This window comes from Ammospiza caudacuta, chromosome 7 (assembly GCF_027887145.1).
Source record: "Ammospiza caudacuta isolate bAmmCau1 chromosome 7, bAmmCau1.pri, whole genome shotgun sequence".
Lineage (NCBI taxonomy): Eukaryota > Metazoa > Chordata > Aves > Passeriformes > Passerellidae > Ammospiza > Ammospiza caudacuta.
This window is the reverse complement of record NC_080599.1, coordinates 33550460-33575350: the sequence shown is the minus strand read 5'-3', so window position 1 is coordinate 33575350 and position 24891 is coordinate 33550460. Positions and strand designations below refer to the sequence as shown.

Here is a 24891-nt window from a genome sequence, read left to right as displayed (position 1 = left end):
CTTAAAAGGAGAAAGGCAGCAGGGAAAGCAGCAATTTTATAAAAGGAATAAACAAAAACAAACCCCTCCAAAAAAAACCAAACCAAAAAAACAAAAACCCCAAAAGCCCACCCTCAAACTTCACTTATCCAGGGACAAGTTGCATTTTCCAACATTCTACAGGCATCCATTTCCTAGACTACTACAAGCCTTCATGAAAGTTGTTTCAAAGTCTCAGCAAACAAATGGATAGGTTTGGTTGAAAATCTTGCCTCAAATAATTACATATAATTTTTAAAATAGGCCAAATAGTTACATTCATATAATATGATCCAGTCAGTTCTCAAAATGGAATAAATTGGACTGTCATTGTATTTTTAACTAGTACTTACAGAAAAACTAATAGAGACTAGTAATGTCTGGAAGAACAGATCTCAGAAACCAGCTCAATCCAAGGAGGGAAAACCAAACCAAATAATTCCACCACACAGATGTTACCAGATAACCTGCTAACTTTCTAAATTAGTTGTTACATTTATTTCTTTATAAACTTTGGGCTGGATGTTGAGAATTCAATCTGTTTTTTTACACAGTACACAGCAAGGAAGTAAGTTTGGCAAATGGCCTCTGAACTACTCTGAACTCTGAAGATACAGTAGTACAATATTTTTAAAGATATACACAGTCTCATTTAGAAGATGAATTGAAGTGGAATATGGAGGGCAATTTAAGTAGAAAATCCAATAGTTTTCAGTTTTAAGTCTTCTATGCAATGGACATGTCTTTTCAGGTAACATCAAAGATAATTTTAAAAGATCCAAAACTGAAATGTACTGCAGCATGAAGCAGTCACTCTTTTTCAAAATCAAATCAATCTGCAGAAAGAATTCTGATATTGCTAAAGTTTGGCTGAAACAAATGAGCAAAATTATAATTATTTCTCAGAAAATGTAAGGGAATGTATCCCTATCTCTCCATGTTTACTTTTGGTCTACTGCCACACTTCCACTCTGGCAATCAAAGGAATGCTGTGTGCAACACAAAGGCATGTGTGGCAGCCTGAGGGTTAAAGTAAATATTCCTTCTCTTTGACAAATGGTTAATTCACGGTCATTATTACTAAACTCAATTGCTCAATAATTTAGATATGACAAATGTGTGTAGGAATATAGGCCAGGGCACCTTTCTAGGAATCCCAAAATGCAATACTTCTTCCATGCTTTCACCAGACATCCTCACACTAAGTGTGACAGCTTGAAACAAATGTAAGCTTCCTGAGCACTTCAATTCCCTCCTGCCACCCTTGCTACATTACAGGGGGATTCTAGAGTTACTGTGTCTCCAGACCCAGGATGAATCAATGGGCTTGGCTAAAACAGTTTTCTTAGTGTGTGTAATGCAAGCCTAATATATATTTTTTAAGGCCTAACTTTCCCAATTCTGTGGTCCAAGTATCACGACTTAAGCAATCACATGGAACTAATTTGCAGGCAAGGACACAGTTTGACTGGCACTGAGTGCTAGTAGGTCCTCTTAAAAGTTGTCTGGAATGCCTTTAAAACAGACCATATCTAACTTAGCATTTATATAAACAGTGAGCTGTGCATCCACTTCTACCACACAAATAAAGATTCACAGTGAATTTAACAAACTGCCATTCTCTCTCTATTATCATCATCTATTACAAACCCAGTCCATTTTATGTGGCGACAGGCACAAACATTTTGGCAAATGTTCTTTAAAAATAATAACAATTAAAAAACCAATTCCTTTTACCTTTGAGTTGGTACAGGAAACTGAACTTCTCCTCTTCCCTGTTCCCACTGACATTTCTAAATTGGCTGGCACAAGAAAGCACCACAAAACACCTCTGCAGTTCACTCACTGAAGTTGAAAGTCTTCCACTGACTTCAAAGGCATTTGGATCAGGCTCAAAGTCAGCATCCCAACGTGTGAGCACAGACTACCAAGCCACAGCGCTGGATGGAATCTGGGCTATTTATATGCTATTGCTGAAGCAGTGCAGGAAGCTTACAGAACTTCAGGTCTCCAAAAGCATGTGCTGTTCTTTCATTGTTACTTTACAGAACATTTTGTGAAGTGTGCTGATATAGGTTAATTTACAGGGTTTTTATCTGAACTACAGAATACAGGTATCACAGGCTGGCTTTGCTTTTGACATCCTATATGCACAATAGGTTGTTCATGCCTCTCTGTAAAGCCCTGAGATGTCATATTTTTAGTTAGAATATGAACCTTCTAGAGCAGAAACCCTGCCTTTACCTGTTAGTAACTCACTTGGAACACTATTGGCATTACATAATATGAAAAAATTTGAACAATAGTAAATAGGAAAAGCCACTGTGCTATTTTTCCACCACATCCATTAGTGTTACTCCGAGTACTTTCATCACAAAAAACTCTAGGCAAACATGTGCAAACTAAACTTTACCCATAAGTTTTTGAAGTATCTCAAGCCAAAGAAGGAACTAAATCTAACCTTCAGCATACTCAAGGGAAGTGAATCCTTTAAACCAGTTCAGGTAAAATATTTACAGTGTCTCTTTCAAAGACCTGCATTAGCACCTGAATCAACATCATCTTGTGTGCCATTTTAAACTACAGCTGCTTGAAACCATAGCCACAGTGGGCCTAAGAGACCTTAAGATGTCTCAGCTCCTAAAGCTAAAGAGTTAAAGAACAAGATATCTCATAGGTCTTAACATCTCACACAAGCTAGCCTTTGGCAATCAACTGCCCTGACGTATGGTGTGTTTAACTGCCTCTCATTTTCTTGCTCTCTAATTGAGTTTGTAAACTCTGCTTATAAAAAATTTGTAGAATTGAAGTAAAACTAAGGGAAGAGTTCCATACTCTCAGCAGTCTGGTGCCATATGGGGCAGCACACAGTGTTGAAGGTAAGCAAACTGGAAGAGAAAATGTGCAAATTCCTCTTGCCATTTGCATCCAAGCAAAAAACTTCTGGTAAGCAATCAAATTGTTTTAAGTTACAAAAGTACAACAGAATATCACATCTCTTCTTCTCAAAAGATAAAGCTTTCTTTTGTCTCAAATTAAAAAGATTAATAAAGTAAGAGAACACATCAGGTTTGCATCAATCATTGCCCATGTGGTTCTTATTACTGTAATTAAAAGTTATCTCTACAAAATTGTTGGATGAAAGTGCCATGATCTACAATTGAAAACACATTGAAGGGAGTTATCCACCTTATTTGACTATTTTAAGACAGTCAAATTTAAGAACACTGCGAAGGTAATATTCAAAAAAGTCCTTAAAGGCAATTTGTCAGTAAAAGTGTCCTATGAACCCTCTATTGAAGAATGAGAATAGTGCTAAGGCCTCTGTTAAAAAAAAATTAAAATTGAAATAATGAAGATTTTTCTAAAAGAAGTTATTTAAAACTTAGACAACGTAATTCAAATTTTTACCTTCAGGGCTCATTAGGTCCTGTATATATAAGGACTGCTCATTTCCCCTAGGGTTGAATCTTCTAATGTGTTTAGATTTTCACACTGAGTGGGCCAAATTTAAAATAATCCTGAACAAACCTGATTTTTTTGCTGACATGTCACCCCATATTTTACATAAAATAGTGCTCCATTAGGACATCCAGCTTGGCATAGAATTTGGAAAATGGGTGATCTAAACAGAGACTTTTTGTACATGCAGGAGTCTAAACTTACAAATCTGTGAAATAGAAAAGCACTGCAAATAGAATGTATAATTTAATTATAGTACCTTTCATTCAGACATTAGTGTACCACAGTTTTAACATCAAGCTAATTACATCAAAGCTAGTAGCATGCTTAAAACCAATGCTTTTTAAAGCTTTCTTTGTGTAATGCAACTTAAAAGGGTTTTTCCCCCATTCTCTTCTTTATCTTCACTGAATGCAGGATTTACATTTTGGCATAGCAGACAGTGACTTCATGGAGTTCTTTTCAAAACTGTTCAGGGTGTAAAACCACTCACAACCTTTGAGAAAGGTTTACTGGATACCATTAAAAAAATATTTAATGAGCAGAAAGGTATCTCCTGTAACAAAGAAGTAGTCTTTTATTTAATAAATCATAGGGAAACACCAAAGGGTGTTAAAGAAGAACTTGTTTGGGTTTTATTGTGAAAAAGGAAAAAACCATTTTCCTGCCATCTTTATTTACATTTGAACACTGCTACCCATTTCCTTCCACAGCTTGTGAAGTCCAGTAGTGTCTTGCCTCTTCTTTCCAGTTACCAACAGACACCTTGACCCATGCTCAGTGGATTTATATGACAAGAAAAGAACAGTCTGTCTCTAAAGGCTATTTGGAAAACTAAGACAGACTGCAATTTGCCCAACAATTCTCAACTATAAAAACCAACTTTAATTTAAATTTTTGCTCAGATGGAATTCTCCAGCTGTTGGAAAAAAAAAAAACAAAAAACAAAAAACAAGGAACACAAAATGAGAGAAGTGCAGACTTTTTAAGCAAGACTATGGGAGGAAAGTGGCATAACATATAGACTGTATGTCTAAAATTTCCTATAGAAAAATTATTCTGTATCAAAGAAAGTGTGGAGAAAAAAGAACAGTGATGCTGAATATGACAAAAAGCTTGTTTATGTTTAATACATAGGAGGAATTGTTCAAGGACAGTTAAATGTGACCCATTTAATACACCAAGGTCTCACATACTCATGGTACTCTGCTGAGTAAGTGCTGATCATGCAAATTAAGCCTGCCTGGGGATACACAGTGCTTTTCAGTTGCAGTTTGAATTTTCCAAGTTATCAAAAAACTTTTAGAGATGTGGATACATATTACTAGGTCACTAGGGCTACTTCCACTTCTTCAGTTGTTGCCTCATTTAAAAAATTCATTTTGTCTGATATTCTTGAGTGTTCTGGCACACAAATCCATTTTCAGTAATATAAAAATCTAATTATTGCTACAAACTGTGTAATTTAAAGTGTGGATGAGCAAGTCAATATGAAAAGGTGTCCCAAGACAAATATTTGAGCTTCAAGAGAAAAGAGATATAAAAATCTAGTGGTCATTGTGACCCTAATTAACTTAAAAGTTCAGCAGAGTCTTGGAGTCACAGTTAGATTAGAGCATGCCCTCAGTATTCACTGCATTCAAGTGTGATCCCTTCTGGACAGCCTTACACTTACTGCCTTAGATTCTTTCCCAGATCACAATATGCCTACAAATCCTACTAGCCATAATTTGGGTTCATTATGTCCGAGCACGTGCAAGGAAATCCAACTACATGCCACCTCTGAAAGTGGCACCAAACACCCAAACAAACTTTACAAGGTAGGTAAAGATTAGTGTATGAAGTGAAAGGGCTAAGAAAAATATGAGTTAGAAACAGCAATGTCCACTTAAGGGTACAATGTGCCCACTGTCTGAAGACAAGAACACAGATAGACAACTTTTTTTATAATTTTAGTATAATGATATAAATTTTATCCTTGAGGGAAATGATGCTCTGAAACAAGTTGTCCTAACCCTCATTCCCCAAACATTTCTCTAAAAGATTAAGCTGTTTTTCCTATTGCTATTTTTAGTAATTGAAAATTCCATGCTCTGGGGCCCCAAAGAAAACATCAATCTGGGTTCTGGATGTATTCCATGATATCTTGAAACAATCTTAAAAAATGTATGCAGCCAGCGTTGTGATCCCCACTGGATCTGCAGGGACCCATTAGGATCATGAAGGGAAGCATGTGGTTGTGACAAAGCAAGCAATTTAGCATTACTCACTGGAGCTGAAGCACAACACAGTGTGAAGCTTCTATTGTTCTCCTTCATTTCTGAAGACACTCAAGGCCCAACCTACCCACAGCCTAATACACACTGAAATCAGAACCAGAGCCTGAAGCCTCTCAAGTGAAAAAGATAAACAGGGGAGTCAAGCTGGGGGTTTCCCCCCACCATCCCAAAAAATGACCATGAAATATTAAAGATTGCTAGAAGCCATTTCATTACAAATCTCTTTTGAACTGTTTGTGCAACTGAAGAAATGGATTATCTTATATTATCTTTGTGTTTACAAAATAAGGGCTGCTGTATACTAACAGAGAAGCACATAAATGCCTGCTTCTGTAGCTCACTTAATACAATCTCCTTCCCTTTGCAGAAGCAAATCTACTTATAAGGTAATTGTTGCAAAATACTTTCAAATGACTGCCACCTCAGCTCTTAATGCCAAAGCAGGAGCACACTCAGTGAATGCGATGGAGTTCAGGCTAGACCCTGAAACAGCTAACACAATGAGACATAACACTTTCTTCCAAAAATGTCATTTCATTAGTTACCATGTGAAAAAGGAATGTGAGTGCTTGAGGAAACTTAGGGTAGACTAACTGCACCTGCATGCTATTTATATACCTGGTACTTTTGTGCAAGTAAACACAGGCATTGTCAGAAGGATACTCTACTACGCAGGACACCAAGCCAGTCCCTGCTAGCAATATTCTCTTTATGTTTGTGTACTTATAAAATGGCCCAAGATACAAATAGCTCAGAGCGACAAACTCAGAATAAAAAAAGATCAAAACCACTAAGAGACAGTACACTTAAACCTTCACTTATTAGTATTAACAGTTATAGTGTGAGAACAACAGAAATTTGACCTTGCCTAGTTAGTGTTTTTAAGTCACAGAGACAAAGTGAGCTTCCTATAGACACTATAAAAAACTGCACTGTGGAAGCATTTATAGGGTATGACTTTCCAAGCACAGAGTGAGGTTTTATAGCTATCTCAGACCTACTGGGCTAAATCCTGAGCCACTGAATTCAACACTGTTCCACTTAGTCTAGCAGCACTGAACCAATTTACATCATCTGAGGATCTTGCCCAGAAAGTGTAATGGGACTCCTGTGGCCTCAGCTTTCACAGAAAAATCTGATACAATACAACATAATCTGACAAACCCAAGAAATTTGAAATTAGGACTCCTGCTCTCCCCATATTTCACCCACTTGTGTTTAAGTGCATTGCTGCAGAGGCCTTGATATTACAGTCAGTGCACCAAAACAGAGCCACAAGAAAAATACTACTGACTCCAGCATGACTCATTTATTTCAGTGAGATCTTATTTAAGCAAAGAGTGAGTCTGCGCTAGGTTGAGTGACCACTGTGATATTAAAATGTAATAGGCTTTTCACAGTCTGGTTTCAGATTATACCATCCCCTGTGTTATGGCCCTGGAGTTGGCACAAAGCTTTGTTTCGTTGGGATTTCAAATGTAAACATTTAGATCGGGATACCAGCTTCCTCTTATATTGTAAATGACGTCCCTGAAATTCAGACCCAGAACGTTAGTCTTGGCTGACCAAAGTCAAATAGAGGGATATTCTACAATTATAGTAATTTTGAAAGAATCTAACCATCCAAGCACATTTTATCAGCCAGCACAAAACTAACATTACTTCAGCGAGCCTAAAAATCTCACCTGAGTTGAAGGATTGACCCTTACATATCTACAATCTCTGTTAAATTACTTGGTATCAGTGACATGAAGCACTAGGCTCTGGCTGAAATTTCATGAAAGATGGATTAAAGGCCTTCACTGGACAGAGACCATAGGGCAAAAACATATTTCAGAAAAGAAAATTTCATGTTTCAAATTCTCTTCACAATGAAAGGTGACCTTTGATATCACTCTTGCCTTGCTCTTTGTATAAACTCCTTTTGCTTTCAGTACTACTCAAACAGATGAGCACTGTTTTCATTCTTTCCTTAGCATCCCCATTTCGATATTCCAGACTCAACCATCATTTACCCCAGCAGTCCCCTACTGCGCATCTATCCCTCAAATCTTAAATATCTGTCCTCCCAATCTGTTCTGAGGCCAAATCCAAATGAGTCTTGTGCATGCAAGTTCTATTATCTACAAGCATAAATGACAGAATCTACTGCCTATGCATGCAAATGTTACCTATCCAGATCAACCAATGTGCCATTGTGTATTAAGGGGCAAAGGTTTTTTGTACAGAAGGAGAAGCCTATTAAGTGGACCTTTGAAACTGTGGCCCTAAAATTATGCTCAGGAAAAAGAAGCATCCCTGTCTGTAAAGAGTAGGTATTTTCAACAAGTATATTTTTTTTCATGCAGCTTAAATCTCTGGAAAACCTTCAGAGGCTGAGTTACCCTTGCTCATAGCTCTGCAAGATTCACCTGGCATTTGGTGATACTGTAGTGTATGTGCAATCTGTCCAGTTAAAGTGTTCAGACAAAGAAACAACATCCCACTAATATAGATTAACTGAAATTAACTTTTATGATTTCAAGTCATAAAAACATACAAAGAAGTTTAACAACTGGTTCACCAGGAAGACACTGTGATAGATACGTGAGAACTTGAAAAGCAAGATGATATTTCTGGTTTGTGGTCATTTTAATTTTTAACTAAGGCATGTTTTCTTTTAAATGATGCAAATGGCAACATTTTTATGTCTATTCACCCACATCCAGATAAAATTAGATGGCAGACCCCCCCCCCCCTTTTTTCCTTCTTTTTGAAATCCAGGAACATTAATTCTAGGACTGAGTACTTCTTACACCTAAGTTTTGCCTCAGGCCAATTTACCAACTATCACAATCACCTCCTGAAGAGGTCTGAAAATGGAACATCTTATTTACCCTTCATTAAGGTAACACATGGTTTATCCTCTGCATTTTCTGTATCTGTATATGAAGTCCAGGTTTTGGCTCTATCATCTCAGTTCTGTTGCCAAGCTGTACTGAAGAACTGAACTCAGTTCAGCCTTCATCTGTGTTATCCACATATTTATATACACCTTTATACAGACTCCTGTTACCACTCAGTGTATGAATCAATCCCTTAGCAATTTATGATTATGCAACTTGCTAGAAGAGAAGTAGGCCACACCAGCCTTGAAAGCACTTTAGCTTAGTTGTTTTTACTCATGAAGGACATGTTGTCCTGTAATTATTCTGTCATTTCTTAAAAGGTGAAATCCTTAACAGGTTCATGCTTTCCGCGCTGCTATGTGTATGTGTGAGTTGATGTCTGAGCACGACTCACCCACTAGGAATCATCATTCCGAATTACTTTACAAGGAGCTACATAGAGCTGGACAGCTTTAAATGTGTTAAATATCCTTAGAGTTTATATGGATGGTTGCAGGGGGAGCAGGGGCAGAGCAGAATAAGGAGGAGTCAAGGAAATCGTTAATATGTTCCAATTACCCCTGATTCACAAAATACACAACTGCATAAAAGTGTCACTTTCTGTTTTGGCCCTGTTGGTAATGCAATGTGATGCTGTGTTTTCTTGTATCATTTAGTACGGGCAGTAAAGTATGGGCAACTTTAAACAATTAAGCAAATTTTCAAGGAATGTGTTCAGAGAAAGACTGAAAGGAAATTCTGACATTAATCAAACACTGCAGGTTCTACTTGCAAGAATTCTGCAAAATACGGGCTAACATTAAAGTTAGTGGCTGAAAGGCAAAGGTTTTTCCTGCCTCAAATTAACTGTACCTTTAGTTTATTTAGAAAAGAAGCACCAAGAATACTAACTTCCCTTTTCTGCACAAAATTCTGCCATTCAGCTTCAAGAAAGAGCACTATGACACTGTAATACTTCCCCTTCCTTAGGTATGTCAGAATATTTGGAAAATTTTAATAAACTCCTAAAATGATGTACAAATTCCATGAATCATGGAAGCTCTACAATAGGTTCTCTCCCTAAGAAGTCCTGCTGTGCCTAACTAAATGCTTATCTGATATACTGGCAATATGAAGCTAATGAAGTGTGTGAATACAGCATACTGAACTGTTTGCAGTGGAGAAAAGGTGAAACTGGACCTCAAACAAAAACAGGGGGGGGATCCAGATTCTTCTGATACTTCTGGCTAGTTGGGGTCTCTTTTTAGTGAAGATTGGAGAGAAAGCAAGGCTAGGATTAGGACTCTTCAGGCTTCAGTAAAACTAAGAGTAATATTACAGATTTCTCTGTTTGTTGGAAACTGCTTGTGCGCTACTTAGCCCTTGCTGTTAACCAGGGAATGAAGCATAAATTGGCCAGAGGAAAATCATGTTCAGTATGACCATGGAAAGGAAATGCCGTATCTTTCATGAGAAAGAATGATCTTGAAAGGCATCTATCCTGCTCGCGGGACTGCTGAGGCACAGGCAATATTCAGACTCTTAAGATCATTATCTGAACTGCTCTCTGAACCTCTGCTTCCGCACTGTCAGCTGCAATACATGAGGGCAGTTTACAACAGTGTTAGTTATTCACTTCGAATTTCCCAGCTTTAGCTAGTTTAAGTGAGACCCTTAATGTCACTTAAACATAGTGGTTTTGTGTTGTATTTTAATTTTGAAAGGATTATCAAGAAAATCTACTCTTTCCGTTAACTTTCTTTGAAAAACGATTAGGTGTTTTAAAAAGGATCTCCAAATATCCTCACCGCGCCTGATAAATTATCCGCAATGAAACACGTATTGCAGATGAAAATTAAGAAAACGTAGAGGCAAAATAAAGTTCTCAGTCTGAAATTACAAATAGTGGGTTACTTGGGAATGAAACATAAGCAAGCATTTTAAATCATACTGAAATTTTCTTTGTGTTGGTATTTGGCTCTGTATATCTTTATTGATAAAATGAGCAATTTATTTTTCTTTTTATGGGGCTAACAATTACGCACCACTCAAAAGAATCTGACTGCTATTAGCTGACTACAGCACTTACAAGGAAAAAAATTCCGTTGCCTTACACAAATGTTACCAGTAAGCTACCACCTAAGGAAAGCTTTGGAGAACTGCTAATGAGCCTTCTTTAGCTACTCCTTCCTAAAATACCACATTTTGTAATCTTGAGCTGCAACTAATTTTCCTGATATTACACGTGGAAGTCACTGTGAAAATTAAACTGAGATAGGATGTAACAAAACCTCACTTGTAAATATGGTTCTTCAAACATAAAAATCTGGCAAAGCTCAAAGAGCAGAGCAGGAGGTAAGATAGATTTCATATGCTGCTGTCTTTAGTGCTTTTAATGTACATTGGATAATTATGTACTTCATGTCTTCCAAACTGAGTTATGTTGGTTTAAATCTATTCATAGAATATCTGGCTATGTGTCTCTCCCAATTTTGTATAGTATTCTCTGGTCTAAAGCAAGCAGTTCCAAATTAAATAAACGAGCATACCTACTGCACAAAGCAATCGACTGCATTCCAGTGAAGCCCCTTTGAAAGCTGTGTCAAATCTCTGCTGACTCAGGGAGGGAAGTACCTCATTCCCTTTGCATTAGTCACCCTGCTAGAGATTAATCCTAATGAGCTTTTTTTACAGGCTTGGCTGGCACACCCAGGATTTGTATAACATACCTGTAACTTCAATATTTAGCCCAAAATGCGCTCGTTCAAATCCAGATAGATATCCGCTTTTCCAGAAACTATTAACTGCAGCGTTACTGCAGGAGCTTATCGAGCCCAGAGAGAGGGCGGCCACAGGGCGCTTCCGCAGCTTTGGTAAGCGGCCATCACACAGCTAAGCACTGTAAAATCAGCATGGGCCAGCACTCACACAAACACCCGTGCAAGCCACACATCTCACAAAAGGTCACAGCATTAAAGAACAACAGTGTTCTCTTTTTCTTTATTTCATTATCCTCATTATCTCCCAATTTCACTGAATTTTGGCAAACAGTGGGCATCTATTTGATGAGACTAGACTGTTTGCAGACTCTGTGATGGAGTTTCAAGCTTCCTCCCAGCTGTATCCTGCCCTCATTAGGCAAACAACCATGCCTTGGCCTTTTCCTCCCACCAGCATGAGAAAAGACTAACAAAATTTCAGCTCAGAGAGAAAACAGGAGTTGCACACCTTTGATCACTGTTATTTTACTCTAAATACAATGCCCCAGTAATTTTTACTGAGGGAACAATACTAAACTAGAAATCCATACCTACAATACCATCAAAACATCAGAAAAAAGATCCATCATGCAAAAATATGTTTGCATGCAACTTGGCTTAGTTCTTTTATAAATTAAAAAAATGAAATAGCCACTGTTAGATGCATGGGCTAAAGCAAGAAGCCTCGTCTATTCTGGACCAAAGAGCTGGAAAATAATTTTCAGATCTGAAGAATTTTAAAGGAAGACAGTAACAAGCTCCTTCCCAGTTAAATGAAGGTACTGCTAGCTTGGTTACTGCAGCCAACCTAAATCACTGCAGCATCCCATGGAGTGAACAAGGTCCAAAGGACCAAACAGCTTTCCTCAGAAGTAAAAAAAAAAAAAAATAAAAAAAAATCATCACAGCTCACAGTCTAACACACTCCACAAAGGACACAGTTCATAGTGCCCACACACTCCAGCTGTAGTCTGGCAATGGCAGCATCAGAACACAATAAGTAGCTTGGACTCTATTAAATAAAGTAGCAGAGCTGTGTTTCACCATGACAGACCACAATCACAATGATCATTCACTGTCACTCCCCACTGGCCTGGCAGCCTATATTCAGATTTTGACCGCTCTCAAGGATTCCTAAGGTACACACCATCCTAGTAGCCAAGGGCTATGTAAATGAAGCAATGCAAGTTGTGCATTAGTACACCTGATTTTTGGACATCCAGCATGGAAGTGGTACATAACAAAACTGGTTATTTTTCCTCAGCGAAGAATGAGTGCTTTGGGAAGTGCTGGCAGTAACAGTTTGGCACAGGGCTCTCAGGAGGAATCATGAGAACTGGCCAGGAAGATGCATGAATACAGGCTGGATCTAAGTCTCTATCTCTCTGAATGAAAGATGCTCAGGCAACTGAATAGACCAAACAAGGTATCTCCAGCTATCCTGGAGCTACATCACAGAATTTTCTGCACCACAAGCATTTCAATGAAAACAGTAGGCCTCTTATTTTAAATGCAGCTTTATAGCAGCACCCTTTCTTTTTAAATATAACCAGACAAGATTTGAAATGTTCCTACAAATGCCCAAATTAGTATTTCCTGTGCATGTTTCCTAACCACTAGGCCATCAGACAGCCAGCACGGGACAGGGACTCACCATATCTCATCAGCAACTCTGTGATTCGTGAATGTTGTGAATAGTGTTCAGGGCCTGGTAACCTCAACCAGGGCAGAAGTCTGCAAAAAAATGAAGCCAAAAATCCTTTAGGACTTTTCTAGTCTCTGGACACCAAAGACACTACCTGGAAGCTGAAATGTGGTGTTGTTCTATTACTGCATACCTACGACGATCTTTTCATGAAGAAGAGCTAAACCAATTCTGCCAGCTCCATGAAGCAGGAATTGCCTTTCTCCTGTGTCCCATGGGCAGGCTCTGACAGAGTCCTTGCCAACTGTCTCTGTTCACACAGGCCTCACTGTGAAAAAGCTAAACAACAACACGACTTTCCATGCTGCACCATTTAGCTTTGGCTGAACATGTAATCGTGTGTCTGTGGTTTTCCTGTTTGGGTGCCTAATTTAATTGGCTGAGTCCACTCCTTCAAGTGTGGAATGGACTCTGAGGGTATGAGGAATTAGCATGTTTCTGCCAGAGACATTCCACCCAGATCCCATGTTTGTTTAACATGTACAAACAGCTAAAATAAAATACTTGTTGGCCTCAGTAATAAACAGAATATAAAATAGTGTGAAATTAAGCAAGACCAGCTGGGCTCCAGGAGAAATGAAAGGAACAGTTAACTTACACTACACAATGATCTGGAATGCAGACACACTAAGATGGACTGCTATTGATGTCTGGTTTTGATGCATTTTATATACAAAGTGCTGATTAGATCTAGCTACTAAATTATACCCTTTTGTATCCATATGTCAGTAATAAACAAAATTCAGAGGAGCAAAACAATTGCTCTGCAAGCCAAGTTTAAAATGTTACATCATTGGCTGTAGAAGTGTGAAGTCATTACAGCAGTGATAATGATTCCATTGTTCCAGAAGCAAAAAAAGGACATTAAGAATTCTTCTGATCTAAGGCAGGATTTATCGAGTCCTCAGGGACTCAGGAGAATTTCAGGATAAGCATCTGTATAGAATCTGTGTAGGAGCAATTGGGCGTCCAGATATATATACTGATACCATAAACCAAGCAGCTGCTTAAGCAGAGTTTTTGGAGAACTTCAGAAAGTTCCCTATAACACAGGACAGGATAGAGCTACTTCCTTGGAAGGGATTTTTCTTCCTCAACTGGGAAGCAGAGTCAGGGACTCTGTGATACAGAAGGCATGATTCTATCACATTGCATTATGTAATTCTGAACAAAGATTTCAAGCAGCAAAGTGACTTAAGCTGCAATTCCTGTGAAGGATGCTCTGCTGCACGTCCAAGACCACCCTTGTCTCTTTCTCTGGCTCGTCACTGTGCTCCAAACCTTTCCCACTTACCTTCCCTTGGGATAATACATGTGGCATTGTGGCTAACATTGCCCTTCCAGCAAACTTTTTCTGGCAGTTGGACATCTTGGATCTTTTCCAGTTTGTTACAAACAATGTATATCAAATGCATTTATGTTTCCAGTGTCTCTTTTAAGAAAAAGAGGCTAAATGAGTAAATAAAGTCCAGCCCTTGGAAAAGCTGTATGGGACATAAGTCTGTCAGGGCTAAATCACTGACAAAATAAAATGTCAAGGGGAACAGATTTAGAAGTCTGTCAGACAAATCACTACTTATGTTTCATTTCATTGGCAGCTGGACTGTTTTGATCTTTCATTTTCTTTTAAAAAGAATTAACTGGAAGTAGTAGACAGGATCTAGTTCTTCCTCCCCAGTGAGAGCCCACTGTTGAATTGTCAAACCAACAGAATGGCTTTTCCCTCAGTCAAAGTGTAAGTACCTTTTTCTCACCACCTCAGAGCAAGATTCCTCAAATTATCCATAGTGAAGCCTAAGCCCCAAGATGCAGCTTCCTGTGGAAGATCCTACCTGTACAGTCAAATGCCACTGTGCCTCTGAAGGCACTGGGACACCAGGTAGGTCACAGACAACAGCAACTTTAATTTTACTCTGGTGATTATTTTAAAACACCACTTCTATCCATTGCTTTTTCTCCCACAGTTCTTCTGTCACAAAAGATCAAGATGACTCAGTTGACAGGTAAGCCAACATGATGGGGAACTGGCTCAAAATCAAAAGGAAACACAGAATTTCACAGCACCATCTGTATCAATAGCAGAACATACCACAGCATAACCAGTCTGAACACCTGAACCATTGGCTAGAACCCAGATGAGAAATGATTGTCATTTGAATGACTCTACCCACCTTTTACTATTTTCCTTTATCTAGAAAAAATTGTAATAAAGTAAAACAAACTGAATTTTCATTTTCAACCCAGGAAAGCAATTTTGGGACTTTATAGCCACCCTGGAAGCCCATTCTTCCCAGGATGAAGACCCAGACTCTTCCCACCAGCCTTGAGCTTGATGGATACATGAAGGCATGGTCCAGTGGCCAATAACATACACCCCATCAGGTTTTCTTGCCTAAAGAGCAGGCAATGCTCTGGAATACAGAGCTTAAGATACTGCCATTTTAAAGGTTTGAGAATTAACAAGAAATGGATATTGGTCACATAGTCATGGTAGAGTGGGTAAATCACTAAGTCATTCATTTATATAGTACAGCACGGTTACAGTAATAATACTGCATATACGGTGAGGAGGCCAACCAGGGAAAAATATTCTTCAGCACCCTGCACAGACATTCAAGAGCTCTGTTTTAACTTCTATCACTTTCTAAAGCTGCACAATACACAAGTACATCAGCTTTCCACCTTCAGGAACCTGACTCCAACACCTTCTTTTCACTCTGCTGCACAGAACTTAACACTCTCAGCATCAGTTAGCATCATCCAGCAGGAGCTTTTAGGAAATCTGCTTTTAAAGGGGTTCCAGAAGTAAGGCTGGGGATTCAGATACTTTACCCAGAGCCTGGAGCAAACTGGACTAAAGAAAGCAAAGACATGGGCTGCCTATGAATACATGCAAAAGGACTTTATGAGACAAATTGCTGCATGACAAACTGATCAATGAAATTTAATGCAAGCAAATGTAAAGGGAAACATATGGAATCAACAATTATGACTATGCATTTAAAATGATGGTTTCCAAGCTCATTACAGCACCAAGAGGAAGATCTCGATAGCCCAATGTAGGTAACAAACTAGCCAGACAAGTAATGCAGATAACATAACAGATAATGAAAGCCTCAGCTAAAAGAACAGTTGACAAGAAAACAGTGAATTAAATTTTAGGAGTCGCTGTGAAAGCAGAGAGCATGACTGCATCAGTGCATAAACCCACAGAGCCCTTTTATCTGGTTCTGATCCCATTTCTCAAATGGATATACAAATAGAAAAGGCATGGAGAAGAATGTCAAGGATAATAAAATCTGCAGAACGACTACTGGACAGGAAACAATCAAATGTGTTGGCATGGTCCAGTATGGAAGACGTGCCATAGGGAGGAAAAGATAGACACCTATCAAATTGGAAGTGGCATAGCAACAGTAACAGAGGATCCATTCACTGCTTCTTCCCACACAAGAGCTCAGAAGCATCAACTAACATAAACAGATTTCAGACTCTAACCACAGTAATGTACAGTCAAGCTGTGGAACACTGTCATCTTATCACAAGGGTTCCATACTATTGTCTCTTTATCACAAAACTTTCATACCTTCTTGGTGTTTCTCATGGACATCTCCTCAGAGCACTGACTCCTTCTTCTTCACAAAGCAGCCAACTAACTCCAATTCCCTTCTCACCCAGCCACCCCCACTCTTTTATAGCATCTTCTTCTCATTGGTTACAGCTGTGGCCTGTTAAAGTCAGGCCTGTTCCTAATCTTTGATAATTGGCCCAGCTGCAGCTCCTTAGGGGTAAGATTATTTTCTACACTATCTTTATTTTCTTATGTTCTATCCAGCTACAGTGGAACACCTTGAATAAGAATGCTACAGTGGATGCAAAGGTTTAAACAAGTTCTGTGACAGGATTCTTGAGGAAAAAATTGTGAAGGTATCCCAAGGAGAAAAACCTCTCTTCTGGCCCAGCAGGGCTAGAACAGTGTGTTTGTGTTCAGAATAGTACTTCAGAGGGTAATAGCTACATTCTTCAACTTCTGATGATACCCAAGACAAGAACGGGGCTAGATGAGCTTTTGGGTCTAATATGGCTCATCTCATATCCTTTCTCAATCATTTGCCTTTCAGTGTCACCAACTAAATTGCGTACACAGATCCTCCTCCCCTCACAGCTCTATAGGCTGAAAAGGTTTCTATCCTCAGCAACTTGTCATGGCCCCATTGCTGGGGCTCATATGAAATCTGTTAACTAGAACTGTTTCTTTATGCCCCCACCTGTTTTAGTGAAAACAAATCCTACTTATAGTGACAGTATTATTTAAATCAATTGAGACACTTTTTGATGAATACAGGTTAAGGGTTCTCATCTGAGCAGCTCAGTAACCATTCTGGAGTAGGGATGTGACAACCATCTGGAAAGACAGAACAGACTACAGACATGTCTTTTCTTTCCTTTCCATGTTTGTTCTCCCAGAAATGAGGAGTATCAAATCTCTCTGGCACAGGGCTCACTGTTTGTGAATGAAGATGGCTGACAGTTTTTCAAAATTTTCTTTTTATGTTCCTGCTGGTTTTTATTTTCACTGTTTCTTTGTTGGACCCTTTTTCTCCACAGGAAGTTAAGGTTTGAAAAAAAACTAAACAAAATCTCCACATCCAATGTGAGATATCTACTACTCTGTGATTCATTTAAATACTTTACTGAAAACATTATCAAAAGGGTTTTAGCAATTGTTTATGTCTAAAAAGAGTGAACTCTTTCCAGTAATATTTTTAGTATGCCAAATTTGTTTCAGAGTGTGCACTATTATCCAAAAAAGAGAAGCTTCTTTATATGCTTCAATATGAACAATTTAAAGTTAAGACTTTTCACTGAAATCATACTCACTCTTAGTCAACTCAATGCAAGTAATTGATCTGACTGCAAAATTATTGTCTGCATTTTTTATCTTTTTAAGATGTGAATACTACTATCGGTGAAATATTAGAAGTAAATGATGATGCTTCCCATATTTATTTTGACTTTTTAAAATTTGTAATCATATAGGGGAGATTTTTTCAAAAGCCTTCCTTGGTAGTTTCCTGTTTAACTATCTGCATTAAATTGCAACAATCCTCAGCCAGTTTATCCAGAAGAGCATTTCTGCCCTTCAGAGTTCAACAAAGGAACCACCACCTTAGAACCTCTGTCTGCCTCTGTGGAAGGAAGCAGCATGGCCCTCAACAAACACCTTTGGGAATAAATATAAAGAAAAAAAAACTACGTGATTGCCTTTATATCCTATTTAATCAATCCACAGCCTTCTTCATCAATTCAGCTAGCATCAGTAAGAAACTAAGGATGAAGATCAGGGCTGTGTGCTAATGACCAAAGCTGAAAATGTATCCCAATTCATTAAACATTTTCACTGTTTCTGTCTTCAGAGTTGATAATATGTTTTCATAAGCAGGCAGGTTATTAAAACCCAAACTTCCTGGTGAGCACTGGGACATTATCCATTAACTTGTTTCTGAAGAGAACTGTCCACAGACAGCAGACAAAAAGGAAAATCTTTACCCCACTAACTGCTCATTAAAAAAGGTAAAAAGTGCTCCTCAAAATACAGGCCTTCACAAAAACACTGAAGTTTCAATTAAAATCTTGATGAAATCAAAAATAAGTAAGAACAAGACCAATAGGCCAATTACACGCACAGGCAGCATATACCACACATCTTTGTTGCACTATAGAACAACAGAAGAGAACAAGCACTTTAAAGAAACAGGGGGGAAAATTTGAAAATTTTAATATTTTTCTTTTTATTTGGTACTTCTAGGAGAATGTTCTTTTCTCAGGATCTGCATCCGTAAAACCAGGAAAACCTTCCAGGAAAAAAAAGACAACTCTTAGACAGAAGTACTGCTCTCAGTGATTCATTTGAAAGTACTGAACTCATAACCTGAACCTGAAATCTAAGAACCACCAGCTGGGCTGGGATTCAAAATTACAGTGAAGGAGTGATTTCTTGGAGTTGTGAGGCATTAAGTAATAGAGGCAATTGTTTTTTTTTACCTAGTCCACAAGGAAACTAGGAAGAGAAACATGTAAGAATTAAGAAAAGACTTAGTATTGTTGTACTATAGCATCATGCACTGCTGAACCAGAGGTTGCTTTAAAAAGGAACTTCAAAATTTTAAATAAGCCTTTTACAGTCAATCATTTTCAAGACGCAGCTGGAAGAAAGACAAAACAAGATAAAATTGTACATAGTAAATTAGTTAAAAAAGAATCTGTTCATGTACTGGGAGTTCACTTATAATAAGAGGGGCAAGAAAAGGTCCTGCCAAGTATCAGCACCGCTGCCAAGGGAAGGAAGAGGGAGTCCATGGAATAAGTATATGAGGGAATATCCATAGGTCATGTATGAAGAGCATGGAGGAAGCCTGCAACCAAAGGAACTACATGAGACACACTCCTGTACACTCTGTAAGGAATGCAGAGGGTCACAGACCTCTTCTCTTTCAGTTTAGGAGTGATTAAAACCCGCTGTCAGCTGTCCACACGCAGCTGGGGAGATGCCTGGTGGGCAGGATTCTCTCTAAGTCCATGAAGTATCACTAGTCTACGTAATATCCATTCATTTAACCTGCACTGCACAATTTGCTACCTAAAATGAGCCCAACCAAAGCGAGGGCTGGCAAAACAGGTCCTGGTTCCCAGGAGTCAAGCACTGCTACTGGCCAGCAGCTGCAGCCAGGAACGTGGCTCCGGTGGGTGGGAGCAGCAAAAGAAATGTGTACAAGTTAGAAACCAAACAATACAAATGGACTGCAGGATCAGGCAGAATTTTCAGTAAGACAACAGGAGTGTGTAAAATAAAGCAGGCCTGATCTGCTTTAACTCAGCCTTCACCCTTCTCAGCACACACGGGCACAAATGAGCATCCTTCCTGGAGCCAATGACAGCACGGGGCTGCATTCATTCCAAAGTAAATTACTCCCTTTCTTTGCATAATTTACACAAGTCAACCTCTTACAGTCACAAATTTCAGCAACTTGCATCTTACAGGTATTTACAACCATGAAGTACTGGAGTTGGGTAAGGGAATCGTGACAAAAAGAAGAAAAGCTACAGAAAGCTCAAACAAAAGATCAAAGGGCTCTGCCAATGTAATAGGTGTGACAGTAAACACTCTAATTTCTTCATCATATTACTGGAAGTGGCGTTGCTATGGTAAACAAATTAATATATTTTTAATTCAATTTACTTAGAACTACCTATGACCTCCATTTACTTTTGCTGTTTCTCTCAGTTTGAACAATGAAAAGCAATAAAGCAAGTTTCACTTTTGCTTCCAGCCAGTTTCACATTCAGAAAAGACTATTTATTTATTAAAAAAAACCCCCACAGGTCGATTTCATTGGAATCAAAAGCAGCACACATTACTGTTGACCTCTCATTCAATAAAATGTTTATGGAACACTTAGGTCTAGGTGAAATTAAGTTGACAGAGTTTTGATAACAAATACTCAATTGATTTACAGAGAAATTAATTTAGTCCAAAGTGTTAGTACAGCAATTTGTTAAAATTGCAAATTATAGAATTTCACAGAGTTACAAAATTATTGAGGCTGGAGGGTACCTTTGGAGACTGCTCAGTTGAAACCCCTGCTCAAAGTAGGGTCAACAAGAACAGGTTGCTCATGGCTGTGTCTAGTCCAGTTTTGAATGTCTCCAAGGACAGAGACTCTGCAATATTTTTTGGCAATCTGTTTCAGGTTCAATCATCCTTACAATTAAAAACATTTTCTTTTTCCATTTAAGCAGAATTTTCTGTATTTCAGTTTGTACCTTTTGTCACTTGTTTTTTTGCCTGCACGGTTCTGAGAAGAGCCTGGCTCTTTATCCTTCATACCCTCCTGAGCAGGGGGCCCACGTTTTATTTTGCCTTCTTTGTGCTGACAATGCACCTGCAGGAGCCTTTCTTGCCACCCTTTAGAGATCCAAGTCCCCAAGGGCTTTAGCTTTCCTCAGTCCATCCTTGTACCTCTGAAGTCCTCCTGGGTGACTCTTTTCACCTCTTGTATGCATCTTTGTTTCTTTTTTAACAGAAATTTAATGCACACAGAAAGCTACACCAGCATGCAATTTTGTAATTTTGTGTGGACAGTCCCCTTAATGCAATTGCTTTTCTAGTACATTGCAATGAAAATATCAAAGTCCTATTTATACACTTCAAAAAATTTAAATAAAGAAAAAACCCACACAACCAACCAAAAGCATAAAACTGTTCCTACAAAGGCACAGTGCTGTATCTTGTCCTTACAGAGTCTCCTGCAGCACCCTGCTGTACACCATGAGCTCAAAGAGCAGGAGGCAGGCTATGCTGTTGTACTGCCATCAAGTCATGGCTTGTAAACTCTGAACAAAGACTGAGCAGTGAGGAACTGCATGTGCAGTCCATACAATCTTCATAAAAGCAATTAATGAACAAATAAACATTCCTTGATGGATGAGCCAGACAGCAAATATCCCACAAGTTCCTCCCCAGCCCTATTCCCACAGGTAGGCTAAGGACTCTTAAGCACACTCCCACAAACACTGCAAAAGGCTTTGAGCCCATTGCTCCTTTGCTCTGCTGCCTTTTGCAGCTGCAAAGGGCAAATGAAATATGAAAATAAATGCCAGTTTCTAGGTGCTTTAGACCACTGAACACATCCAGAGACCAAGACACTCGCATTGATTCTGCCCCCCTCACTGCCCTCAGTATGTGGCTTCTACAGCTCTAGTTCAGCAAAAACAACAGAAAATACTATAAATCCTTTCTCCAGAGAAAGCAACAACTTCTCTGTTACCTGTAGCTCAGCTTTTCTCTGACGAGTTCCTCAGGTTTCTCTGTGAAACACCTGGGGTCCGAGGCCCTGGGTGGCCAGCTCAGCACTGTGAGAGAACAAGTTTGTACACTCATAGTTGGAGCCCATCTGTGCCTGTGAAACTGTGCCTACAGGACAGGCCCTGCTGAAAAACTGCTGCTGACACATCACAGCTGAGAAGGACCCACCGTCGCTTCGCAGAGCAGTGCCACCACTTCCCCCTCAGTGGGACAGTTCTGCCAGTGACATCCTGCAGGGACAGTGTTGGGAATTAAGATTTTTCCTTTCTTTTTTTTTCTTTCTCTTAGGGAATTTTCTCCCATTTGTTGCTAAGAGACAATAACTACGCATACTTAGGAGAACAAAAGATGTCACTGGGAGAAAGAGGAGGGACAAGGGTGCAGCTGGCTACTCTCTTATCTTGGGGGGGGTGGGGGTTCTGTGGGGAAGGGCAGAGTTACCTGGAGATTTTAGGCTGGAGGGAAGGAGCTGGGCCCAGCTTCTAGCGCTCTCACTCTGGACATCGGAGGGGAGACCGATTGTGATCACTGTGGGGAGAATTCACCACCACCACGGGGTTCCATCCTGTCTTCTCCTACCCTTCCTGCTTCTGAGGTTCCTGCTACAGCTCATTTCCCTATCTGCACGGGCACTGGGACCTGCTGCCTGCTGTGAGTTTGTAAACGAAGCCCCTTTTCCATCCCTTCCACCAACCCACCCACCATTACCCTGTGAGGAAGACAGGGCTGAGCTCGCGCCACAGCGCCCCCTAGAGGTGTGGGGGAATCGCACCGGCCCTGCCCGGCCGGGAGCCAGCAGCGCCCCCGCAGGCTGTGACCGGAACTGCACTGAAGGAAGGCTGGGGCCGGGTCTCTGCCTTTGGGACTGGGTCTCTGTGTTTGTTCGCTGTTGTTTGTTTACCTTGTTATTGTATTGTATATGTATTGTTATGTACATATACACACTATATACACACTAGTAAAGAACTGTTATTCCTTTACCCATATGTTTGCCTGAAAGCCCCATAATTTCGGGGTTATAACAATTTTGAGGGAAGGGGGTCCCATTTTCTATTCCAAAGTAGGTTACCACCTTCCTTAGGAGATGCCTTTCTTTCAAACCAAGACAGACAGCAAACTCCTCTGGGAGCAGGACACCCATCTGGGAAGGAGATAAACCTCTAGGGAAAGAAAAGAGTAGTGGAAAAAAAAGGAATCTGAGCAAAACCTCATTAAAAAAAATTAGCACTGCTAATCTCTGCTGCTTCAAAGACACCAAGACTGGACACTACAGCACCAGCTTTTCACTGTAGAACACGATTAGGTAACAGCTGGCTGATTTAACAAAAGGTTGAATCAGTAAAGAATTTTATCAGATTGATTGAAATGTCTGATTGGCTTTGACTGCTTTTACCTAGCTCCATTCTCCCCACCTTGCAAATGCTGGTAACAGCAAGACCAGACATCAGACTGTGATCACCAAGGTTGCTCTGTCTCCCATGAAAATTCTCCTTAGCAATGTAATTTTCTTACTCCCTATGTGGGAAATATTTAGGAGGGAAGAGACCCAGCTTTACACTGACTCCACAGTAACTCTAGCACTACAGGTACTACTAGTGTTCAGCAAATAAACAAATGCAGTCAAATATTTAATAATTTGTTGTTTTCTAAAAATGTGGTTCATCTCAACTTCACTGCTTTCTTTAAGGGTCTTCACTGCCACTGTATCAGAAGGACAAGAGATTTTCCTGCCTTACCATTAAAAAAAAAAAAAGAGTCAAATACCACAGAAACTTACTGCAGCAGATGAGACATTGTTAGGTAAGTGATACTCTTCATCTCAGCCAAACTCAAGCCTAAACTTCACTTTAAAGCTGTCTCAGTGGCAGCTTTGCCTGAGTATGGACAACAGCATTCATGGAGGGCAGGCAGAGGAGGAATGGATGACAACATTGGCAGTGCCACCTGACTCTTCCCAAAAAATAAATGGATCTACAGCTCTTAAAGTACTCTAAGAGTGAAAACCAACAGGTTCTGACATCTGAAAACATGGGATAATTCTTGGGGGTGATTTTTTGAGGGGTGGTGGCACTAGCATTTTATATCCCTTTCAAGATTTGGTCAAAGTTCTCAGCCATGGTTGCCACTGTAGTGAGGTCTGTGGTTGCCTCCTTCCTTCTTATGTTCTTCCACCACCCTTACACAGATAAGCTCTAAATCACATTTATCTTACTTCCATGAGCATTTAAAAAATTCAGCTTGTTTATCATTGATTGTCATTTTCTAGTTTGATGGCAAGATTACCATTAGTTACTGTTTTTAATAGGCACACAAAGGAAATTTGTCTTAACATCTTTCTTAGCATTCTGTCTCCTCTCTGCTAAAACTGGGTCCAAATTCTGCGCTGTGCTGCTTTTACAACAAATACAAATAGATTCAATAGCAAGGTGAAATATTTGCTTTTACTCTTTTAATGCAAAAAAAAAAAAAAAAAGCTTGGAGCTTTGCATGGTTATTTACTGTTCCTTGCAAATCTGGCTGATGAAATAGTACTCAAGGAAAATTAGTGAGAAAAGGCAAGAGCCTCGAGTGGTGGAAGCCAACAGAGATCACTTTCACCATTCAGACAACATTTATGCCACCTGAGAGTGGAATAGCTACATTAACAGTAATTTCCTTTTATTAGAAGTCCTGCTGTGTTTAGACACTCTGGGAAAAATAATCCCCCAAATATACAAACCTCTTTTTTGCTTGATTCCTTCCCTTCCCACCTCTGGAAGAGAAGTGATTCTGTCAGGCAAGAGGATCTAGTCCATTAGAATGCTGTATGCTTTCCCACTTTTAGAGCTTCTATATCATATTCCTAGACCTAATGCTTCACATTCACCTCAGAGGGCTACAGAATTCCTATACCTGGCTGGAACCAAATGCACATGCTTACTCTTTTCTGTCTTTC

The 24891-nt window shown here is 39.4% G+C and overlaps 1 long non-coding RNA gene across 1 annotated transcript in view; it reads right to left on the bottom strand.

Moving 5' to 3' along the window:
• The window catches only part of LOC131560290 (uncharacterized), a 36228-nt gene extending 19480 nt beyond the window's left edge, over positions 1-16748 (bottom strand). Inside the window, exon 1 of the long non-coding RNA XR_009274941.1 lies at positions 16677-16748. This is a non-coding gene — a long non-coding RNA (uncharacterized LOC131560290). The remainder of the gene's footprint in view (positions 1-16676) is intronic.
• Between the last annotated feature and the right edge of the window lie 8143 nt (positions 16749-24891).